This window comes from Nomascus leucogenys, chromosome 6, assembly GCF_006542625.1.
Source record: "Nomascus leucogenys isolate Asia chromosome 6, Asia_NLE_v1, whole genome shotgun sequence".
NCBI lineage: Eukaryota > Metazoa > Chordata > Mammalia > Primates > Hylobatidae > Nomascus > Nomascus leucogenys.
The window spans coordinates 102,329,327-102,352,425 of NC_044386.1; the positions used below are offsets into that span (position 1 = coordinate 102,329,327).

Genomic DNA, 23,099 nt, shown 5'->3' on the forward strand with positions numbered 1-23,099 from the left:
AATTGTTTGGTTATTGTATTAGTCCATTCTCACACTGCTATAAAGAACTGCCCGAGACTGGGCAACTTATAAAGAAAAGCGTTTTAATTGACTCAAAGTTCTGCATGGCTGGGGAGGTCTCTGGAAACTTATAAGCATGGCAGAAGGAGAAGCAGGCATGTCATACATGGCGGCAGGCAAGAGAGAAGAGTGAGCAAAGAAGGAACTTGCCAAACACTTATAAAACCATCAGATCTCGTGAGAACTCACTATCATGAGACCAGCATGGGGGAAACCGCCCCCCTGATCCAATCACCTCCCACCAGATTCCTCCTTCGACACCTGGGGATTACAATTCAAGATGAGATTTGGGAGGAGACACAAAGCCTAACCATATCAATTATAGACTTCCTTCCATTCCCTTGTCTCATCTTTCTACTCCTAGATATAACTTAGAATTCTATTTTCCCCCACACTTCCCATTTCTAAACCTTTTTACACTGTGCTGATTTTTCCAATTCACTAGCATGACCTATACCTATTTCCATTCTGCTTATCAGCCAATCTATGATTTCATGATCAAATTTTTAGTGTACAAAATATCTAATTGTTTCTTTTCCATAATGTAATAGCTTCCTTAACATTACGTAAGGGTAGTAATTAGCTATACTTTAAAATATTCTTGTTTCCTTTGGTAGCTGTTTCTCTGGGTGTTAACTCTTCTGTTGTGTTTGGTCCTCCTCTTCCAGGGTGGGTATTGTGTCTTGGTTGTCTTCTTCTCTTTGTACTTAAGCATCCGTTTGTTTGACAAAACTGTTTACTATAGCCTGTGGTGGTCATGGAGAAGTGGGAGGATTATGGTCTGGTAGAATATGTTTGTAATGTTTCGTCTAGATTGGGGGCTTCCCGTCTCTCCTAGAGGTCTCTGGCTACCTGAAGCATGAATTATTCTCTGGCCCTTTTGTTCCACTTACCCACTACCTACCTAGGAAAGAATACAATTGTCATGCACTGCTCAGCTCCAACAGGGCCACATGCCAATTTCTCTCCTGTCACCTCCTTTTTAATTGCTGATTCAGTCCTTGGGACTTCTCAGAATGGCTTCCACCACAGAATTCCTCCTGAATATATTTTGGGCTAGTTTCCTATAATCCTATTTATCCATGTATATAAACTGCCCACTTTTTAACCATTAGGAATTTCCCAGAGTTTTCAGTTTGTTGGTACAACTTTGTCTTCTTTTCCAGGGCTATCACAGAGATACTGTTCTTTATACAACTTTGAGGTCATTTCATGAGATTTGCCATATGCGATGAAGTAGATGCAAAATTATTAGCTGTCATCTTGATCCAAAGTCCGTGTCTTGTCTTAAATTCTTAAAAATGCCTAATATTTTATTTTTTTTGACATGAGGTCTAATTTTTAAATTATAATTATTTAATCATTGAATATTCTATACTCCACGGCACAGTTAATATTGGAAAGAGGCTAAAGGCCAGAATTAACAGAAAAATCCAGTGTAATCCCACCAGGATTGCTGAGGAATAGAAGAACCACTTCCCCCTGTTTATGAACACTAGCTTATTACACAGGGTGGTATGTTGGATGAACCTGAGGAAAATTTGTACTTATGTTGCTAACTGGTATCTTGGCAATATTGAGTATACTAAGTTTAGTCAACTTTTTTTTTCTCCTGTCCTTAGAATGGTTACTGCAGAGCAAACAGGATTATTTCTCTCTTGTTTTCACTGCGGGCTTATCTTTCCCAAATCTCTTCTGTCACGTAATTAGATTCAACTAGCAGAGACTGGGGCATTTTCAAACTTTATTGGTAGCCTCTTTCTAGCCAAAAACGCCTTAAAATTTTATTTTACGTGTATTAAACGTGGGACTTCCTCTTTTGTCACCAGCAGTTAATGGATATCCAAACCCAATTTACTGTACTACGTGTTTGATCCTGATGGTAGCTGACTTGACAAAAATTGCTCAGTGGCAAAAACCAAAACCAAAACAAAACAAAAAAAACCTTGAAGTTAGTGAGATTACCAAAACAAGCAAAAAAAATTGTACGCTTTAGTGTATTAAAAATCACCCACTGATCCCCCAAGATGATCTTATAAATACTTAAAAGGAAATTCTTCATGGGAGAAGCTTCTGGAAAATAATTTTTCAGGCTATGAAACTTGTAAGAAGATTAAAGAGACCCAACATTGAAATATTTCCTTTTCAAAGTCAAGTTCCTCATCTTTGTGGGATAAGGCTATTTTCTTACTGAAATCAGTAACTTTTTCCTTGTTAAAATAAGGAACAGTTGTGTTGCTCCTGAGAAACACCGTTAGTTTATTATCTTATGAACCTGTGACTTATGCAACTAATTGTGTTTCTCTCTCTCAGTTGGCTGCTAGAAAGCTCAGATCAGATCTGTGCCCCTGTAGTAAGTATGGAGAGCTCTATGGTGTGTGTTTTTATTTTAGTCTTATTCCTGGCTTTATCAGATACCTTTATTTTTCTCTTCGTCACCTACTTCTGGTTTATTTTATTTCTGGTTAAATTTTCTTTCTTCTGATAGACTGCTTTAATATTAAATTTTAAAAAATAAATACTCTTATTCTATAACATATGCATAGTGAGGCTGCCTGATAGAGTTTTACTATCCATTAGATGAACTATTATAACTACAGGCGGCACTCAGACAATAGTATAATCATATCTGAAAACTAGTATTGGAGGTTCAGGTTCCATACTTTCTGACGGTGTTCAAAGAGATGCTGGATGACCATCTCGAGATGCCATATCAAACATGAGAACCCCAGCCCTCCCCATTAGCAGAGGAGAATCCAGAGAATATATGCTTCCACCAGCTGCAAAAATCATTCCCAAGTTGACAGTGACCCCTGGGGGCAGTCTGGGCATAATGTCCTCTGGGGTCTAAAAAGGAAATTCATTCTCCTTAGGCTCCACAAGGTTTATGGTTTGGAGAGAAATGTTCTAATTCCTTTGTGCCTTTAAGACTATTTGCTGAGCACCGCCCCTCCCAGAAATGGCTACACCCATACCTGAACTGGCAGGTGTGAGTGAGCAGGGCAGCTCATTACAAAGCAGGCATACAAGTGCTGGGATGCTGAATAGCTACAGCTATTTGGTCAAGGAACTCCTACATGAACATCTGCAAACACAGGGAACCTGCACTTCCAACTCTAGCTTTCCTAGCTGTGTCCTGGTAACGCCAATAGCAACACAGTGACAACTCGTGGATGAAAATTTAAAACAAAAAAGTTAACATGTTTTTGTTTTAGATCATGATTCTTGCCAGTGTCATTAACTATGGAAATAATGTCTACAAATCCAGATTCACATAATAGGTAACTCAATAAAATCCTTACAATTTTTGTGTTCACTCTGGTTCTGAAGGCTCAAGAGAGGGATTTTTTAAATTGCAAAATGTTAAATGTTAAAGACTTTTCCCCGTTAAAAAACCCACAAAAATACATCATAAATTGTTGCCATAAAAGTCACTATCTAGACTTAATGGCATTATGAGTTCACAGTCTATATTTTATAGCTAAAATGTTTCAAGCTGTAAAACATCATTATAAAACACAAAAAATAACTTTTGTCTCAGAGACTCACTATTCCGTTTATGCCGAGAGACTCACCACGCTTCCCTCCTGTCTGAATACCAATCTTTAATTAAATGTCCGCCTGCATTGTCTATTCCTTATACGCCATTCCAGATGTCTATCCAGTGGGAAGGGGTCCCTGGGCCATTTTGTGGTTGATGTCCAAGTCACTTTCATGCTTTTACTGGGCACTAAGCCAAATAAATTATCTAAGGCATTCAAAGTAGATGTCAAAATTAATAACTTTTTATTCATATAAAATTCAGGATCATGCCCCCTATTTATGAAACATGAGTGCTGTCAACAAACTAGAGGAGATTTTTAAATAAAGTCATTTCCCTGTAAATTTAATCAACACCATTTTCTTCAGACAATGAGATAGCTTCCATCAAAGATTAGCAAGTACGGTGCAATCATTTGAAAGATCTGCACTAAAATGCAGCGTATTACAGAGCGAGTTGTTTTCCAAACCTCTAGACCCACAAACTTTCTCTGGTGAGTTAAAATGACATTAAATTCCACCACGTAATGCACGCAGCCCACAAAAATGCCAAAGGACAATTAACTTAGCACCAGCCCCAGAATTCCAATCACATTTAGAAGCTGTGACTCACAGTCTCTACCCGACAGGGTCAGTACCTAATTTGTAGACACTCATGACTAAGTCTCTCACCCCCAGGAAGAGAACCTTCCTCTCCACTTCTACAGCCTCTGTCAACACCTCTACGATAGTATCACATTAGGATTAGTTTTGTCCATTCATTTCCCCTGCTGGGCTCTGGCCTAGTTGAAAACAGAAACTGTCTTGTTCCTCACTTTATTGCAGAGGGTTGGTGTATAGTAGGTGTTCAACTTGTCTTGACTGAATGGATGATTCAGTTCATTTTTGTTTAGGAGGGTTTAAGGAGATATTTTACATTACATTTTCCATTTCACTCTTGTGATTACACCCAGACGGTAAATTTAATGAAACGCAGAAAATGGAAATGATGTGGCAGGTTGTAATAAATAGCAGCTCAGGAATTCCTTACAAGTGTGTTTCCCCAATACAATGCAGTATTGTGCTCTTTCCAACAGCCATAATTTACCCAGCCCATTTTGACAGATTCTAATGAACCAAATGTCATTTATGACAATATCCATTACCAGTGCTCACTGTAGTCTGACAGGAATCACATTCGGAATGACACCATATCCTAAGCTGGTGGTTTCTAAAGAAACATACCCCTTTAACACAAAAAAAAGATAAACAGGTATGTGTGACTTTCTGATGAAAATTCAACTCTGTGTATGAGGTAGAAAGATAATCTAGCATAAATGAGGCAAATTCAATAAATTCCATTTCCATGAAATGTTAACAGAATAAAAATATGGTTTTATGGAATGCAATCAACTAGTTAAGACAGAGCTGAATATTGTTTATATAGTTTCTAATAGAGTTCTAGAGTATTTCTTGTAATCCAAATTCATTAATGAATGTGAAAGCAATAGCCCTGGTATATATTATTGCCCATCATTATTCGACCATAATTGAATTTTCTGGGAAAATCAAAATTTTAAGAAATACCATTCATTCCAAGCTGTTCCTTTAAATCCCACTTTTACTCATGTATGTTTTGAACTGACAAAGGAAGCATCTGTTAGGCAGATAAAATATACAGTGTTGACTCACTTATCTGACAGAATTAGGACACTTAGTTATTTTCTAGGTAATAAAGGATGCCCTTTAGCGTATTATTTTTAGCTTAACTCTTTTTAAATGGAAAACACAAATTACAGTCTGGAAATAAGGTACCTAGTACCTAGAAAATAATTTAACCCCTTCTGAGTACTCAATCATTTTTGGGAACACCAATTACTATCAAAGCAATGGGTTTGTTGTGATTCTCTTTTAGTAAAAGCTGTACATATGTAAGAGGTACAACATGTTTTGATATACACATACATAGTGAAATGATTACTATAGTCAAGCAAATTAACATATCCATCTCCTCACATAGTTACTTTTGCGTATGTGTGGTGAAATTTACTCTCATAGCAAATTTCCAGTATATAATACAGCATTATTAACTATAGTCATTTATCCCACATAACTGCAACTTGTACCCTTTAACCAACATCTCCTCTCCATTCCAGGCCGTGGTAACCACAGTTCTACTCTCTGTTGCTACATAATCTTTAGATTTCATGTATAAGTGAAATCATGCAGTATTTTTATTTCTGTGTCTGGCTTATTCCACTTAGCATAATATCATCCAGGTCCATTCATGTTGTTGCAAAAGGCAGGATTTCCTTCTTTTTTAAGGCTGAATAATATTCATAATAATTCATAAAGAATAATATAGTTATATATATGTATGTATATCACATTTTTTATCCATTCATCTATCAATGGACACTTAAGTTATTGCCATATCTTGGCTACTGAGTATAACACTGCAGTGAACACGGGAGTGCAGGTATCTCTTCAAGACAATGATTTTATTTCCTTTGGATACGTACCTAGAATCATGAGTGCTAGATTATATGGTAATTCTATTTTTAAACTTTTGAAGAACCTCCATACTGTTTTCTAAAATAGCTGCACTAATTTACATTCCCACCAACAGCATATAAGAGTTCCTTTTCTTCACACTCTCACCAACACTTATTATCTCTTGTCTATTTGATAACAGACATCCTAATAGATATGAGATGTTTTGTCATTGTGGTTTTTATTTGCATTTTCCTGATGATTAGTGATTCTGAGCACCTTTTTATATACCTGTTGGCCACTTGTATGTCTTCTTTTGAGAAATGTCATTTGCCCATTTTTTAATCCAGTTAGTTGGAAGCATCACACTTCCTACTATACTTCCTGATTTCAAATTGTATTACAAAGATATAGTAATCAAAACAGTATGGTACTGGCATAAAAACAAACACATAAACCAATGAAACCAAAGAGTGAGTCCAAAAATAAACCCACACATATATGGTCAACTAATTTTCAACAAGGGGGCCAAGGATACACAATGGGAAAAGGATAGTTTCTTCAATAAACAGTCTTTGGAAAACTGAAAAGCCATATTCGAAAGAATGAAATTGAACCCTTATCTTACACCATACCCAAAAATCAACTCAAAATGCCTTAAAGACTTAAATGTAAGACCTAAAACCACAATAAAACTCTTAGAAGAAAACAGATGGGAAAGCTTTTTGATATTAGCCTTGGCAAGAATTTTTCAAATATGACACCAAAACCTCAGGCAACAAAAGTGAAAATAAACAAGTGAGACTGCATTAAACTAAAAAGCTTCTGCATGGCAAAGAAAACAATCAACAGAATGAAAAGGCAACCTACATATTAGGACAAAATATTTGCAAACCATATATCTGAGAAAGGATTAATATCCAAAATACATAAGAAATTCACACAACTCAATAGCAAAAAAAAAAAAAAAAAAAAAAAAACTTGTTGTGATTCTAAATGCTCCTAACCATTATACTTTTTGGGTTCTTGAGGCTGGTTTTGCTTTGGTATGAAACTGTGCTTGGCTTCTTTTACCCTGTTCTCCATTCCAGCATCTGACCTCCCTTTTTTACCTCTTTCCATGCAGAACAACCTGAGCACCACTCCAAGGAGGAGTGACAGATACTGACAAACATCCACAAGCATCAAGACCATCCAGGAAAACACGACCTTACCAAACAAACTAAATAAGGCACCAGTGACCAATTCTGGAGTGACAGAGATATGTGACCTTTCAAACAGAGAATTCAAAATAGCTGTTTTGAGGAAGCTCAATGAAATCCAAAATAACACAGAGAAGGAATTCAGAATTCTATCAGATAAAACTAACAAAAAGATTGACATATTTTAAAATAATCAAGCAGAAGTTCTGGAGCTGAAAAATACAATTGACAAATAGAAGAACGCATCAGAATCTCTTAACAGCAGAAATGATCAAGCAGAGGAAAGAATTAGTGAGCTTGAAGACAGGCTATCTGAAAATACACAGAGGGGACAAAGAAAAAAATAAAAAATAATGACGTATGTCTATGGGATCAAAAAATAGCCTCAACAGGGGACATCTAAGAGTTATTGGTGTTAAAGAGAAGGTAGAGAGAAAGATTGGGGTAGGAAGTTTACTCAAAAGGATAATAACAGAGAATTTCCCAAACCTACAGAAAAAATACCAATATTCAAGTACAAGAAGCTTAAAGAACACCAAGCAGATTTAACCCAAAGAAGACTACCACAAAGCATTTAATAATCAAACTCCCAAAGGTAAGAATAAAGAAAGGATCCTAAAGGCAGCAAGAGAAAGAAACAGCATACAATGGAGCCCCAATACATCTGGCAGCAGACTCCTCAGTGGAAAATTTATAGGCCAGGAGAGAGTAACATGACATAGGTAAACTGCAGAAGGAGAAAAAAAAACCCTTTATCTTAGAATAGTATATCCAGCAAAAACACCCTTTAAACATGAAGGAGAAATAAGGACTTTCCCAGACAAACAAAAACTGAGAGATTTCATCAACACCAGACTTGTTCTGCAAGAAACGCTAAAGGGCATTCTTTAACCTGAAAGAAAAAGACTTTAATGAGCAATAAGAAATCATCTGAAGGTACAAAACTCACCAGTAATAGTAGCTACACAGAAAAACACAGAATATTATAACACTGTAATTGTGGCACATAAACTACTCAAATCTTGAGTAGAAAGATTAAAAGATGAACCTATCAAAAATAATAACTACAACTTTTCAGGACATAGTATAATAAGATGTAAATAGAAACAAAAAGTTTAAAAGCAGGAGGATGTAGTTTAAGCGTAGAATTTATATTGGTTTTCTCTTTGCTTGTTAGTTTGTTTATGCAATCAGTGTTAAGTTGTCATCAGTTTAAAATAATGGGTTACCAGATAGTATTTGTAAGCCTCATGGCAACCTCAAATCAAAAAGCATACAACAGATATATAAAAATTAAAAACAAGAAATTGTAGTATACCACCAGAGAAAATCACCCTCACTAAAAAGAAAACAGGAAGGGGGCAGGGGGAACGAGGAGAAGACCAGAAAACAAATAACAAAATGGCAAAAGTCCATACTTATAAATAATAACATTGAATGTAAATGGATTAAACTCTCCAATCAAAAGACATAGTGGCCAAATGAATAAAAAAAAAAGACTCGATGATGTGTTGCCTACAAAAACACACTTCACCTATAAAGACACATATAGATTGAAAAAAAGGGATGAAAAAAGATATTCCACGTCAATGGAAACCAAGAAAGAGCAGGGGTAGCTGTACGTAAACAAAATATATTTCAAGACAAAACCTATAAAAAAGAGACAAAGAAAGTCATTATATAATGATAAAGAGGTCAAAACAACAAGAGGATATAACAATTATAAATATGTATGCACCCAACATTGGATCGCACAGATAAATAAAGCAAATAGTATTACAGCTAAAGAGAGACATAGATTCCAATACAATAATAGCTGGAGACTTCAGCACCCCACTTCCAGCATTGGATAGATCATCCAGAAGAAAATAAGCAAAGAAACACTGGACTTAATCTGCACTATAGACCAAATGAAACTAATAGATATTTACAGAACATTTCATCCAATGGCTGCAGAATACACTTTCTTCTCCTCAACACATGGCTCGTTCTCAAGGATAGACCACATGTTAGGCCAAAAACAAGTCTTCAAGAAAAATTTAAATTGAAATCATATCAAGTATCTTCTCTGACCACAATGGAATGGAACTAGAAACCAATAACAAGAGGAATTTTGGAAACTATGCAAACACATGGAAATTAAACAATATGCTTCTGAATGACCAGTGGGTCAATGAAGAAATTAAGAAGGAAATTAAAAATGAAAATGGAAACACAACATACCAAAACTGATGTAATACAGCGAAAGTAGTACTAGGAAATTTATAGCAATAAATACCAAAACAAAAACTGGAAAAGCTCTAAATAAACAACCTAATGATGCATCTTAAAGAACTAGAAAAACAAGAGAAAACAAAACCCAAAATTAGCAGAAGAAATGAAATAATAAACATCAGAGCACAAATAAATGAAATTAACACAAAAAATACAAAAAAAATCAATGAAACAAAAAGTTGATTTTTGAAAAGATAAACAAAATCAACAAACCCTTAGCCAGACTAAGAAGAAGAAAGAAAAGACTCAACGAAATCAGAGATGAAAAAGGAGACATTATAAGAGACATCAAAGAAATTTGAAGGATAATTAGTGGCTATTACCAGCAACTATACGCCAATACACTGAAAAATCTAGAAAAAAAATGGATAAATTCCTAGACACATACAACCTACCAAGATTGAACCAGGAAGAAATTAAAGACCTGAACAGACCAATAACAAGTAATGTGATTGAAGCCATAATTAAAAGGCTCCTAACAAAGAAAAGCCCAAGACCCAGTGGCTTCACTACTGAATTCTACCAAACATTTAAACAAGAACTAATGCTAACCCTACTCAAACTACTCTCAAAAATCGAGGAGAGAATACTTCCAGACCCATTCTCTGAGGCCAGTATTACCCTGATACTAAAACCAAAGGCACATCAAAAAAAAAAAAAAGAAAAAACTACAGGCCAATATCCCTGATTAACACTGATGCAAAAATCCTCAAGAAAATACTAGCAAACTGAAATCAACAATAAATTAGAAAGATTATTCATCACGACCTAGTGGGATTTATCCCAGGGATGCAAGGATGGTTTAACATATGCAAATCAATGTGATACATCATATCAACAGAATGAAGGACACAAACCATATGATCATTTCAATTGATGCTGGAAAAGCATTTAATAAAATTCAACATTCCTTCATAATAAAAATAAAACTCAAAAAACTAGATGTAGAAGGAACATATATCAACATAATGAAAGCCATATATAACAGACCCACAGCTGGTATCATACTGCATGAGGGAAAATTGCAAGCCCTTCCTCTAAGATCAGCAACAAGACAAGGATGCTCAGTTTCACCACTGTTATTCAACATAGTACTGGAATTCCTAGCTAGAGCAATCAGACAGAGAAATAAATAAAGGGCATCCAAATTGGAAAGGAAGAAGTAAAATTATCCATGTTTTCAGATGATATGATCTTATATTTGGAAAAAACTAAAGATACCACACAAAAAAACTACTAGAACTGACAAATCCAGTAAAGTTGCAGGACACAAAGTCAGCATACAAAAATCAGTAGCATTTCCATATGCCAATAGCAAACTATCTGAAAAAGAAATCAAGAAAGCAGTCACATTCACAATACCTACAAATAAAATACCTAGAAATAAACTTAACCAAAGAAATGAAAGATTTCTACAATGAAAACTATGAAACGTGGATGCAAGAAATTGAAGAGGACACACCAAAAAAATGAAAAGATATTCCATATTCATGGGTTGGAAGAATCAATATCGTTAAAAGGTCCATAATACCAAAAGTCATCTACAGATTAAATGCAATCCATATCAAAATATCAATGACATTCTTCACAGAAAGAGAAAAAAATACTAAAATTTATGTGGAACCACAAAAGACCCAGAATAGCCAAAGCTATCCTGACCAAAAATAAGAAAACTGGAGGAATCACATTACCTGGCTTCAAATTATACTACAGAGCTGTAGTAACCAAAACATCATGGTACTGCCATAAAAAAACAGACATATAGACCAAAGGACTAGAGAACCCAGATATAAATGCATACTTCTACAGTGAACTCATTTTCAACAAAGGTGCCAAGAACGTACACTGGGGAAAGGAGAGTCTCTTCAATAAATGATGCTGGGAATATTGGATGTCCATATGCAGAAGAATAAAACTAGATACCCATCTCTTGCCATACACAAAAATCAAATCAAAATGGATTAAATTCTTAAGCCTGAGACCTCAAACTATGAAACTACTAAAAGAAAACATTGGGGAAATTCTCCAGGACATTGGACTGGGCAAAGATTTCTTGAGTAATACCCAACAAGTGCAGGCAACCAAAGCAAAAGAAGACAAGTGGGATCACATCAAGTTAAAAAGCCTGTGGTCCCACCTACTCAAGAGGCTGAGATGAGAGGATCGCTTGAGTCCAAACAGGCATATGAAAAGTACTCAGCATTACTGATCTTCAGAGAAATGTAAATCAAAACTACAATGAGATATCATCTCACTCCAGTTAAAATGACTTTTATCCAAAGGACAAGCAATAATGAATGATGGCAAGAATGTGGAGAAAGAGGAACCCTCATGCACTGTTGGTGGGCATGTAAATTAGCACAACCGCTATGGAGAACAGTATGGAGGTTCCCCAGAAAACTAAAAATAGAACTATCATATGTTCCAGCAATCCCATTCCTAGGTATACACCCAAAAGAAAGGAAATCAGGATATCGAAGAGATATCTGCCCTCCCATGTTTTTTGCAGCACTATTCACAATCGCTAAGAATTGGAAGCAACATAAGGGTCCACGAACAGATGAATGGATAAAAAAAAAATGTGATGCATATATACAATGGAGTACTCTTCAGCCATAAAAAAAGAATGAGATTCTGTCATTTGCAATGACATGGATGAAACTGGAGGTCATTATGTTAAGTGAAATAAACCAGGTACAGAAAGACAAACTTCACATGTTCTCAGTTATTTGTGGAAGCTAAAAAAAAATTAAAACATTTGAACTCATGGGGATAAACAGTAGAATGGTGGTTACCAGTGGCTAGGAAGGATAGTGGTGGTGGGGGAAGTGGGGATGGCTAATGGGTACAAAAATATAGTTGGATAAAATGAATAAGATCTAGTATCTGGTAGCGCAACACGGTGACTACAGTCAACAATAATTTACTATACATTTTAAAATAACTGAGAATATAATTTGATTGAACACAAAGAAAGGATAAATGCCTGAGGTGATGTATACCCCATTTACCCTGATGTGATTATTGTGTATTGCATGCCTGATTCAAAACATTTCACATACCCCATAAATATATACACCTACTAGGTACCCACAAATGCTAAAAATAAATGAATAGGCTGGGCACAGTGGCTCACACCTTTAACCCCAGCACTTTGAGAGGCCGAGGCAGGCAGATCAAGAGGTCAGGAGATCCAGACCATCCTGGGCAACATGGTGAAACCCCCGTCTCTACTAAAAACACAAAAATTAGCTGTGTGGTGGTGTGTGCCTGTAATCCCAGCTACTCGGGAGGCTGAGACAGGAGAATCACTTGAACCCGAGAGGTGGAGATTGCAGTGAGCCAAGATTGCACCATTGCACTACAGCCTGGCAACAGAGTGAGACTCTGTCTCAAAAAATAAAAAATAAAATAAAAATAAATGAATAAATAAAATTTAAAAATTAAAAAAAACAAGAAGGGAAATCAGAACCAGGAATAGAAAAAAGTAGACACTATTAAACAAGTATTGAGCCTTGGATGTCCATTCCCCCAATCCTTTCTTTGTATTAAAATTGCCACCAACCTTCAAAATATCTTGATTAACTATTGTTAATCCCTTCCCAAGTGCTTCCTCATCACTATTTAGAAAGAATATTTTAATCATATTTTAATGATCAAAGTATTATATGCTCATTTGTAGTAAGCCTGGAGAACACATTTAAAAGAAAATTTAAAACACTCTTAATTGCACAACCCAGTGATAACCACTGTTATTTCTGCTTTTTCATGAGGTTTATCTTTCTGTTCACATACAAATAAAATTATAGATTTGCTATGTGATTCTGTGACCTGATCTTTTAACTTAAGGATATCATGTTAGCATTTCCTGTTATTTCAAAAGTATAAGCATAATAAAAATTAGTAATATTCCATCTCAGAAATCCCATAATTTACTTGGCCATTCCCTTATGGTTTCACATTTAGATTGTTTCTGGTTGTCAAGTATTATAAATAATAATATCAATGTATTTTTGCAGGAAGCATTCTTTTTACTTAGAATATTCCCTTGGGAAATTCCCTGAAACAACATTTGCTGAGTCAAAAACTAAAGATATTTCTGAGGTGCTTAATACATGTTGCAAAACTGCTTATCAAAAGCACTGCACTTAGCAGTATTCAACAGCACAATATAAACTTGATCTCTGTCCATCACCATCACTAGCACTGGGTTTGCAAACTTCTTTTTTTGAAAGTAATTGCTGGAGGTGGGGGAGTGCTTTTTAGCCATTGCTTGGGCTTATATTTTATTGATTAGAAATAAAGTTGAATGTTTCCACATGATTATTAACCAGTCACTTGCTTTTCTATTAGAACTGTAAAGTATTTTCCTTTACCTATTCATCTACTATCTCTTTTTTGCCCATTTGAAAAGTCTTTTACATAGTATTTTACAAAATTTGTATTACGTGTTATTTTACTTTAACTTCTCATTTGAATGTTTTTCGACAAGTATTCATTTTAAGCTTTCTATGTAGTTAAATCCATCAATACATTTTATTTTCCATTCATTTGAAGCTTCTCCATCAGAAATTTGAGAAGTATTTACTTTCATGGTATTTTTATGTTTTTATGGTTAAATTTTTTATTTAACTCTTCAATCCATCTGGAATTTACTATTACATATGTTAACAATTTACATTAACTTTTTCTAAATTAACCAACTGTTCCAATATCACTTACTGAATATATTAAATGTTTACATTTATTGAAAGAATGTGGGGTCTTCTCAGTATAGACTGTAGTTACATGATAATTTCTGAAATGAATACTCTTGTTTTTCTTATCTTCTACATAACGTGTAATTATATTTTTCATTACCTCTTGCATGAATAATTTCTGCAGGAGAGTGTTTTAAAATTTGTAATGTTTATAGGTTTTGATTCAAACCTCTTCACTTAATGTTTATTTGAATTACTTAGGCTCAGAGGATATGGCCTATAACAATTTCTGTATCATAATTTTTTGTTTCTACATTTCCTAAATTCTAACTTGCTGCTTCCTATCTTTTTCCATTTTTTGAAATCAAAATGCAATACATCTTACAACTGACACATATTTAATGATAGCTTTGACTTTTTTTCACAATAGCTTTTAGTAAATCAAAGCTGTCTTATAGCACTGACTGAATTTCCTCTCTTCCGTTTGACGTCTTCTCTATTTTATGAGTACTTACATTGGATGTCTGAGATCTATCCAACAAGCTACAGTCTCCTCGTTGATTTTATTTCCCTGTCCTTATCCTCTGTAACTGAACTTTTCTGAATTTGTTTTCACTCATCTGATTCTCTGCTGAATCCAGCATCTCCTGCCTCTTGATTTCATTTGGAAACTATGCCTTTCATCTTTTTTCATCTTTGCTCATCTCAATTCTGTCCTGCCTCAGGAGTTTAAGGCAGTTTCATAAGGCAATGTCCTCTTAAAAACGTAAATTTGTGGCCGGGTGCAGTGGCTCACGCCTGTAATCCCAGCACTTTGAGAGGCCAAGGCAGACGGATCATGAGGTCAGGAGTTCGAGACCAGCCTGGCCAACACGGTGAAACCCCATCTCTACTAAAAATGACAAAATTAGCTGGGCATGGTGGTGCGCACCTGTAGTCCCAGCTACTCAGGAGGCTGAGGTAGGAGAATCACTTGAACCCTGGAGGCAGAGGTTGCAGTGAGCCAAGATCAAGCCACTGCACTCCAGCTTGGGCAACAGAGCAAGACTCCATCCCAGAAACAAACAAACAAACAAAACACATATGCTAGTGTCTTGTGTTTCCTAGGTTTCTTGTTGGAAATCTACTTCAGAAGAAGGCAACATCTGAGAGTGTTTAGAGAATTGGAGGTCCCCTTATCTCAAACTACGGAACATGTACTAGGTGATATACTGCTTATACTTCCTTAAAGATGTTTAATCTATGTAGAATTGGATTATAACTGAGTAGGAGTTAAACAAGGGGCTCTCAGAGATCCTCTGGGAAAGATACTTTGTTCACCCAAATCCTTTACTAAGAGGCTTCTGAGTCTGAAGTGTCAGAGTTCTCCCTGTGTGCAGATGGGACAATGTGACTGTGAGGTCCAACACTAATCAATGCTCATGAATGATAAGACATGCCAGATATTTAATAAGATTGCTGATGAACTCTGGTTGTTTAAAATAAGGTTTCCTGTGCCATGTGGCAAGAGTTAGGCCTAACAGACAGATATCAAGTCATGGCAAAGTCACATCTGGCAGAGAAAATGGAACTTCAGGGTAACTTCCTATAGTTCTGCCAAACTGTTCCAATCCCAGGTAGGGCCAATTTTGCTAACTTAAAAAGTATATATGCTGCTTCTAAACAAAATATAACAAAAAATAAAAACATAAAAAATTGCTAACTAAGCTGCACAGAAAAAAGATTTCCCATACTCATCATCTGAACCTGGGGAAGAACAAAATGTTTTGTGCATTTATTTTTTAGACTTCTTATTCAAGTATTTTACAATAAAATTTGGCAAGTTTAATGAAATTTTTTTTAACATAAAAACCATGAGTGGAATAATTCAAGGTTTAAAACTACGAAAAAATATGCTTTAAAACATTTTAAAGGTTTGCCCCAAGTTCATGGCATTATAAATCCATGTCTTAAAATGAGTTGAATTGGGGACATTTATTTTATATTATAAAAGCACTATCCTGTAATGGGGCAGGAAATAAAGCTGCTTCAAGTTAGAACACAAAATAGACTCAACTTGTAAAATATGCTAATGGTAACACAGTTTCACTGCCAACAGCAGGGCATACTTTCTGTCATTAAAATATTTTAGTACTTAACATGGCTATTCAGTGTAATGCCCACTGACACATTCTAACCTTTGTGTGTGCTGAAAATTCTAAAAACCTTTTGTCACCAACCGCTAAATCAGTATTTCTCAAACATGTTCTGGTGTCAGAATGTGTGAAGTATCATGGGGATGCTTTTACAAAGCCTCATGGAATACTCATGAATTAAACTTTAAATTACTGCACACATAAGTTTGAACTTAATTGAATATGATTATATATCTTATTTTAATGTGGCAATGAGGTCAGGGACCAAACATTTAACAAATATCTATGGAAGAAACGTTTAATTGTAAAATGCTTTTCTACTAATTAATTTTGTCTAGTGAATTTGATATTTTTGAAGATGCATTATTTAATTTAAGGTATGCAATGTAGTATGGCAAAAAAGTGAACATGTTTTCTCTCTTTATTTATTTATTTTTTAAAATGAGACAGAGTCTCTCTCTGTCGCCCAGGCTGGAGTGCAGTGGTATGATCTCGGCTCACTGCAACCTCTGCCTCCCGGACTCAAGTGATTCTCCTGCCTTAGCCTCCTGAGTAGCTGGGATTACAGGCATAAGCCACCACGCCCAGCAATTTTTGTATTTTTGGTAGAGATGGGGTTTCCCCATGTTGGTCAGGCTGGTCTCAAGCTCCTAGCCTCAAGTGATCTGCCCGCCTTGGCCTCCCAAAGTACTGGGATTACAGGTATGAGCCACCGCACCAGGCCAAACATTTTTTCTCTTGAAAAAGACCTACGTATGAAATTGGCTTTGCCATTGACTGATTGTGTCCTGGTGAGGCTGTTAGCTCCTCCAAGCCACAACTTCCTTATTAATAATATGGAATGACACTATCCAATTCACAGCAAAGTTGAGTTTCATTTTTGTTTTGTTGATGCTGTTTTGTTGTTGTTACTTTTATCTTTTACCTTTTACTATGCAAGATTTCAAACATACATAACGGCAGACAGAAAAGTCTAATGAACTCCAAGTACCCATAGCCCAGCCCCACAATCAGCAACCCAAGTCCAATCTTATTCTACTACTCACCCACTCCCATTATACAAAACTTCATTTAATCAGTAAATATTTTCATGTGTATTCATAAAATATACTTTTTAGCATATTCACAATACCATTTTCATGCCTTAGAAATTAGGAGTTGGCAGCCGGGCACGGTGGCTCACGCCTGTAATCCCAGCACTTTGGGAGGCCGAGGCGGGCGGATCACAAGGTCAGAAGATCGAGACCATCCTGGCTAACACGGTGAAACCCCATCTCAACTAAAAAAAAATACAAAAAATTTAGCCAGGCGCAGTGGCGGGCGCCTGTAGTCCCAGCTACTCGGGAGGCTGAGGCAGGAGAATGGTGTGAACCCGGGAAGCGGAGCTTCCAGTGAGCCGAGATAGTGCCACTGCAGTCTGGCCTGGGCGAAAGAGCGAGACTCCGTGTCAAAAAAAAAAAAAAAAAAAAAAAGAAATTAGGAGTTGACAACAAAATAGTAATTTTCCAATTTTCTTATAAATGTCATAAATAGTGTTGTCGTAGGTTTTTTGTCTGTTTATTTGTTCATTTAAATAAAGATCCAAATAAGGGCCACGCATTGCAGTTGGTGGATACGTCTTTTAAGTCTCACTTAATCTTTTTGGTTCTGTATCTAGTTTTCTTTTTCTTTTGCAATTTATTTGTTGAAGAAACCGAATTGTTTGTCCTGTAAAGTTTCCCACTGTCTGGATTTTTGGTGGTTGCAAACCCATGATTTAGTTTAATGTGTTTCCTTGTACACTGTAATTCTTATAAATGGGTAGTTAGATCTAGAGCCTCAATTTTGGGGAGGTCGAGAAGCACCATAGAAGGCAAGAATCCTACACGGGTAGTACGGGCTCTTCCATCAAGAGATGTATACTGTTTGGCTGTCTCTCTTTTTGTGACTTTATTGGCTTTGATATTCAATGCATATATCAGTTCATTAGGGTTGCAAAATGATGACATTCTCATTCTATCATCCCTTCTTTACTTATTGACTGAAATATTTCTGTAAAGACAAATTCTCTTCATCTACTGTTTGGTTATCCAGTGATATCGTTCATATAGAAAAGGCAGAATGAATATTTGGGTTTTTTCCTTCTATTTGTTTTCAATGTAATGAGTTGATTCTTGAGCACCCGCCAACACTGACTAACGCATTTTAGTATTATTATTAACTTAGGGATATAAACATAGTTGACATGCTTAAGTCCTTTGCAGTTTTTGCTTTTATTGATGCTCAAATTTTGTCCCAATTTTTTTTTTTTTTTTTTTTTTTTTGAGACAGAGTCTCACTCTGTCACCCAGGCTAGAATGCAGTGGCAGGATCTCAGCTCGCGGCAACCTCTGCCCTCCGGGTTCAAGCAATTCTTGTGTAGCTGGGATTATATAGCCATGCACCACCATGCCTGGCTAATTTTTGTATTTTTAGTAGAGACGAGGTTTCACCATGTTGGCCAGGCTGGTCCCAAACTCCTGACCTCAAGTGATCTGCCCGCCTCAGCATCTCAAAATTCTGGGACTGCAGGTGTGAGCCACCGCACCTGGCCTCAAATTGTCCCGATTTCTGCTTATAAAAGTGTTGACAAGCTGATTCCTGAGTCCTTCTGATGAGACTCTAGTAGTCTTGACAGCTTCCTTGCTACCTGTTAATTACATAATGTTCCAGGCTAATTTTGCATATTTTTACCTCCAGACCCAGAATAAGTAATTTTGCCATGGAATCCTGGTTCCTTTTAAATGGGATATGGTGTTGAGAGACCATGACCTGGGCACTAGATCATTGCTATTAAGTTGGCCATTTGTTCATTGTTATTATGCCTTTTCAGTGAAGGGATCTGCAAAATATGTCCTGGTTTTGTTTTGTTTAAGATAAAAGACCTCAGGAGTTTTTACAGATACTTACAATTCAATTTTAGGACTATAGAGTTTTCACTTAATTTCTTCTATCTTTTTTCCCTGTCTCCTTTTTCTCAAGAATATGGATTTTCAAGATTACCAGAATAAAAAACCAAATGATAATATTTGTATTGTTCATTTGCTTTGTCTCACATCACCCACACAGCAGTCTCATAACAGCAAGTCCAATGCTACCATCAACAATAACGTCACTGCAAAAAGTTTTAAATCTCATTTTTAGTTCTTTTATCCTTGGATATACTGATCTTCAGTGAAATTCATGTGTGTTAAAGTCAATTAGAATAATTTTTCTCTATGTGGTGACCACCACCAATGGGAATCATAGGTTTTTTTGCTTTTATTATTTTATTTTTTATTCTTAGGGATTATTCTCTTAAAATCTAATTTTACTTTACAAATATATAAAATATTTGCATGATCCCAAAGCCAAATGTATAAGATAGGTATATACAGAGAAGCTTAGCTTCTGTCACTTCTCCCACACCTTCTTTTCTCCATTCCCTTACAACTAACTGGCCTTTTTTAAAACTCATCACAAATTTCATATCATCCTTGTACAGAGGCCATGCTAATCTCCTCTGTATTGTTAATTTTAATATATGTGCTGCTGAAGCAAACACAGAGGAGCAGAAGAGTAAACTGTAATTATAAGGCACATGGCATATCTCATACCGTTCTTATACATGCAGGTTGCTTAATAAAGGGCAACTGTAATCTTAGCCTTCAAAAAGAAAAAGCTCCTCTTCTCTAGTTTCAAGATTGAAATTGCAGGAATTACTTTGGATACAATTCTATTTCACATCACAATATCATACACCCAGCATGATGCCACATTACAGAGATTCAATCAACATTTGTTGAGGGATTGATGGAATGAATGACTACTCCTTTAAACTACTGCTATTATCAGCTCAGATGTCAGTCTCCATTCAAGGTATTATAATTTTTCATGAGAATCATGTGTTCAGAATTAGGTTTTTAAATAGAGCATAGCTTTACTTAATGTATATTTACAGCATATCATAGCTCTATTTGATAAATATATGTCTTAATGCAGTGTAAACCTAATGCAAATACAAAATTCTTAGTTAAAAATCTTGCCTTTTCCCAATTATAAAGAAAAATTTACTCAATCATTTTGAAATGTAAATTTTAAAAACCCTGTTAGCATTAAATCCCAGGGGGAAGGGATGAAGAGAAGGATTCATCCAAATGGACTAGGAATACTATTCCTTGTTGGTGGTCTGCCACATGGAAAGAGTTGAGAATTGGAAGCAAGCAGCCAGGGTCCAAAACAAAGAACAGTCTGATTCTCCAAACAAGCCTTTAGACTAACAGTATTTGGAAGAGAGACTATTACTTCCTCATAGTTGTAGGAAAAGAGTGAAAAATAGAAATAATTACAAACACACACACAACACACACACACACACATACACACACACACGGAAGAAATAAAGATAGGCTCTTTATTATCACAAAGAAATAATTAACTTTTTTAAGAATTTATTTTCTTTCTTTATTTTCTTTTCTTTTTTTTTTTTTTGAGACAGAGTTTCGCTCTTGTTGCCCAGGCTGGAGTGCAATGGCACGCTCTCGGCTCACCACAACCTCCGCCTCCCATGTTCAAGCAATTCTCCTACCTCAACCTCCTGAGTAGCTGCGATTACAGGCACCTGCCACCATGCCTAGCTAATTTGTGTGTGTGTGTGTGTGTGTGTGTGTGTGTGTGTGTGTGTGTGTGTGTGTGTGTGTGTTTTTAGTAGAGACAGGGTTTCACTATGTTGGCCAGGCTGGTCTCAAACTCCTGACCTCAGGTGAACCTCCCACCTTGGCCTCCCAAAGTGCTGAGATTACAGGCATGAGCCACCATGCCCGGCCTAAGAATTTATTTTATTTCTTAAAGCAAACTCAGAAATAAAAATTTAATTAGAATTTCTTCAAGTCTTGTCACTCCTGGAAGTAGATCTAGCTATTCCATGTCCATGGGAATTGCAGAAAAGTCATGCAGACTTGCTCTAGATTGTTCTGACTCCAGCAGGATAAGACATCCATGTCAATAATTACAAACCCAGATGAATCCTTAGGGCCATAAGCAAACATGAGTGACCATTTCAAAGAGCAGGAAGAAACGCTGTTAGGCGAGGACTTCACTGAAAACTACCTCAAGAGATGGTACTAAGCTGGACATCGCAGAAAACACAGACATTCAATGAAGAGCTGCACGCCCTTGGCACAGGAAAATATCAGAAGGCAGAAGGCATGGAGTCCAGTCTGGCCAGAGCACAGGGCACACAGAAAGAAATGGGGGATAAGGGAAGACGGGTAACCCGGGGCCAAGCTGTGCAGGGGCTTTAATACCAGTCAGCAGTTGGCCTATTTCAGAGGAGGAAACAAGGACCTATGTAAGGTTTTTGACAAGGGGTATAATGTTCAACAAACATATGCTCATTGTGCATTTACTATGTGCCAGGCTGCAGAGTACAATCTGGAGCTATAGTGATGAGAAGACATAGTCCCTGCCCCTAGGGGCTCAAAGCCTGGTGGAAAAGACAGATGAGGAAATGTGCAGTGCTGGGTGCAGAGGAGAAGGAATTAATATGACGATCTCAAAGCGGATGAGAGAAGACTTGGAGAAAGCACCCAATCAGTTCAATCCAGCTCTGGGAAGGGAGGTGTATGTTATATATGTTAATTTCCACATAATCCAAATGTATTCATGTATGTAGCCATGTATTATTAACTTTTAGAAACAGAAACCTGTCCAAAATAATCATGCATGTGTGCATGTGAAGAATGATGAACATAATTGAAATGGTTTCCTGGAAGAGGCAATATTAAGGGCCATCAGTCACTGTCCTGAGCTATCACTGCTGACCCCAGGGACATGAGGCTCAGCAGAAATTGCTCCAAGCCTCACATCCTGCCTTGTGTTTTCTTGAAACAGTTCATGATGCAGCATCCCCACAGGGTTTGTTGTTTGGATAAGTAAGTCACCCAGACTAGCATGAGAAATCCAAACTGAGTGCACTGTTTGACCACACCCACCTTCTCTTCCTTCCTCCCTCCCACCTCCCTCCCACTGCAACCCATGAAGGTTACAGTGGGTCAGGAGGTCAAAATGCTATAAGAAAAAAAAAATTCCAGGATGAGAAAGGAAAGAAGGAAGGAAGGAAGGAAGGAAGGAAGGAAGGAAGGAAGGAAGGAAGGAAAGAAAGAGGGAGGGAGGGAGGGAAGGAAGGAGGGAGGGAGGGAGGGAGAGAGGGAGAAAGAAAGAAAGAAAGAGAGAGAAAGAGAGAGAGAGAGAGAGAAAGAAAGAGAAAGAAAGAGAGAAAGAAAGAAAGAAAAAACTACTTTAAAGTTCATATGGAACCAAAAAAGAGCCCGCATCACCAAGTCAATCCTAAGCCAAAAGAACAAAGCTGGAGGCATCACGCTACCTGACTTCAAACTATACTACAAGGCTACAGTAACCAAAACAGCATGGTACTGGTACCACAACAGAGATATAGATCAATGGAACAGAACAGAGCCCTCAGAAATGATGCCGCATATCTACAACTACCTGATCTTTGACAAACCTGACAAAAACAAGAAATGGGGAAAGGATTCCCTATTTAATAAATGGTGCTGGGAAAACTGGCTAGCCATATGTAGAAAGCTGAAACTGGATCCCTTCCTTACACCTTATACAAAAATTAATTCAAGATGGATTAAAGACTTACATGTTAGACCTAAAACCATTAAAATCCTACAAGAAAACCTAGGCAATAC

The 23,099-nt window shown here is 36.6% G+C and overlaps 1 protein-coding gene and 1 pseudogene across 2 annotated transcripts in view; both read right to left on the reverse strand.

Moving 5' to 3' along the window:
• The window catches only part of ADAMTSL3 (ADAMTS like 3), a 388,402-nt gene that overhangs the window by 303,960 nt on the left and 61,343 nt on the right, over positions 1 to 23,099 (reverse strand). The window lies entirely within an intron of this gene.
• On the reverse strand, positions 19,850 to 19,945 carry LOC115835616 (annotated as a pseudogene).